The following is a 2762-nucleotide window of genomic DNA, read 5'->3' as shown; positions in this document are numbered from 1 at the left end:
TCCCAATCTTTCCTTCTTATGTAGCTTCAATCAAATCTCAGTATGCAGTGCATACTTCAGTGAAGTATAAGACAAAAGGAGCTCACTACAAAAAGGAGAGAGCTTGTACACACAATTAAAATAACAAATAATTTTGTTATTTTAGCCCTAGCCCCAGCCATGATCCTGCTGTATTTTTTTTTACTATTTTTTGCATTCATTTATTGAAATGATATTTGAAGCTGAAAGTGCTCACACAGGTTAGGTGTTTGCCTTTGCATCTCCTACATAAATCTTGACAATAGGGCCGTTTAGGGTCTATGTAGAGAAATCTTGCTAGCCAGCAACATCTAGTTTATTTACAACTTTGATTGCTGTTATCTTCCCCTTGGTACGAGTTATAAGACTTCTGACAAGTTCTGTAAAACTTCGAAGTAGCTCTTATTAGGTCTCTATACACACCACACATAAGCACCCTCCCATTGGATGTCACAGTCCTTGCAGAATCCCTTCACCTAAAGTCTATAAAGTGTTAATTCTTTAAAAAATATGTTTTCATTTATGCGATGATGTTTTTGAAGATGTCAAAACCATTTTATAGTTAGAAAATAAAGGAAACACATTTCAGAATGAAATTATACAAACCCATTTTTTTCTTATGAAATTAACATTGTCACAGCTTACATGTTTTCTTTAAATGTTCTAATGACTGCATGATAGCAGCAGATGCCAAGCTACCTTCACTTCTTGAAGACCAGAAGTAAAGCCTACCTCGCTACTCTGTTGCTATGGCTTGGGTTTAGATTAGGTTTAATTCTGGTTTTCAAGGTGCTTGTAATCTAATAGTCTATTGGTAGTTCAGCATTCAGCATTATGACACCATGATGGATGTCCCTGAAATAGTCTGTGTACCAGTTTACAACTTCAGACAGCTTTATTAACCCATCTGTTCACTCATACGAATGAAATAATTCCTCTACAAACTACAAATAACTATCACCCCAAATGACAGTGCTATAAATGAGATGTTCAACTTGGAGTATTTGCTTGCCCCTAGGGAAACATTACTGCCAGGAAAGGTAAAACCAACAGCAGACTGAAAAACAACAACTTCCTTTGTTTGCCAAATGAAACTTACAACTGACATAAATAGGCAAGACAAATAGCCAACCATTAGGTGACTGAAAGGTGTCAGTAATGGCCAAAAATATCCCTTTACCTATCTATCCTGGGTAGATCCCCAAAATCCATTATTGTCATTGGATTTCCTTGATTAAATAGTGCCACTTCCTGTAGAATATATGTAAATATATATACTTAATACATCCATGGGAAGACTAAAACCTTGTGACTAACAATTGCATCTAATTGAATTGTTCATCTCACTCAGAAGCACTGAGCACCTGACTTGGAGGAAGATGATGCAGAAAGGATGGTGAGTGGGACCAAAGAAAAATTTTATTACTTTATAACTTGCTTTGGAACACCCAGGCTGTGTTCTTACAGAAATCTTCTGCTAACTCCCCTCAATTCTCATCCAATGAACTCATCATTTATTCTCCTATTTGTAGCCAGTATTTGAACATTATCTCAGAGAAGCAAGTGATGAAAGATGAGCTGAGAACCCAACGGAAGACTTCTTAACCTTGAACCCACAGAAAGGAGTCCAGGGAGAGAATTCAAAGGATCCATAAACTTGAATTGAAAAGAAAAATTCCATCATTTATTTTCACTAACATATAACTGAAATTTAGTTTTCTTTTTTTAATTAATTAATTTATTTATTTATTTATTTATTATTATTATTATTATTATACTTTAGGTTTTATGGTACATGTGTGCAATGTGCAGGTAAGTTACATATGTATACATGTGCCATGCTGGTGCGCTGCACCCACTAACTCATCATCTAGCATTAGGTATATCTCCCAATGCTATCCCTCCCCCCTCCCCCCACCCCACAACAGTCCCCGAAGTGTGATGTTCCCCTTCCTGTGTCCATGTGTTCTCATTGTTCAATTCCCACCTATGAGTGAGAATATGCGGTGTTTGGTTTTTTGTTCTTGTGATAGTTTACTGAGAATGATGATTTCCAATTTCATCCATGTCCCTACAAAGGACATGAACTCATCATTTTTTATGGCTGCATAGTATTCCATGGTGTATATGTGCCACATTTTAGTTTTCTGTTCGAATATAAATGCAGGCACCAAAACATGGTATTATTAGCAGAACCTGTGACTTTATCACAGATAGAACTTATAGATACTTTTGTTTATTATTACAGTTGTTGCAGATGTCTTGAAAATCTGTATGTCAGTATTTTGAATTTATTATTATTAGCCCAGCCACTAGATTCTGTTTATAATTTGTAAATAAGAAGTATACACATTAGTATATCACAATTTTTTAAGTTATTTGTGTAACTGTATTTCAATGTGATATGTTTTCTTTGAATCCTTTGTATTTTATATTGTTTGTTAAAACAGTACTCCAAGAGGGGTTGATAGGCTTCACTAGACAGCCAAAGTAGTCAAGACACAAAAAAAGTTTCAAGAACCCCTGCAATATAAACTTCTTTTCTCATTTTAGTTATTAATAATTCAATTTTTGTGCACTCTTACTACATATCCTGAGTATATAACCTTTCTCAAAGAACTTACAGATTCCAAAATTCATAAAAGCAAGATAGGCAAAAAACAAAGTATCTTCTAAATTCTGTGCTACCATTCGCCCTCTAGGCTTCATGGTGAAATAAAGAAGGCAGACACTATCTACATATG

The 2762-nt window shown here is 35.0% G+C and overlaps 1 long non-coding RNA gene across 1 annotated transcript; it reads left to right on the top strand.

Annotated features, from left to right (window-relative positions):
* Nucleotides 1-865: 865 nt before the first annotated feature.
* LOC129058113 (uncharacterized) lies at nt 866-1683 on the top strand. Its single transcript, XR_008522972.1, has 3 exons — nt 866-1058; nt 1370-1414; nt 1551-1683. It is a non-coding gene; the product is annotated as an uncharacterized LOC129058113 (long non-coding RNA).
* Nucleotides 1684-2762: the final 1079 nt, after the last annotated feature.

The sequence above is a fragment of the Pongo abelii genome, chromosome 11, assembly GCF_028885655.2.
Source record: "Pongo abelii isolate AG06213 chromosome 11, NHGRI_mPonAbe1-v2.0_pri, whole genome shotgun sequence".
NCBI lineage: Eukaryota > Metazoa > Chordata > Mammalia > Primates > Hominidae > Pongo > Pongo abelii.
This window is presented reverse-complemented; position numbering and strand designations above follow the sequence as displayed.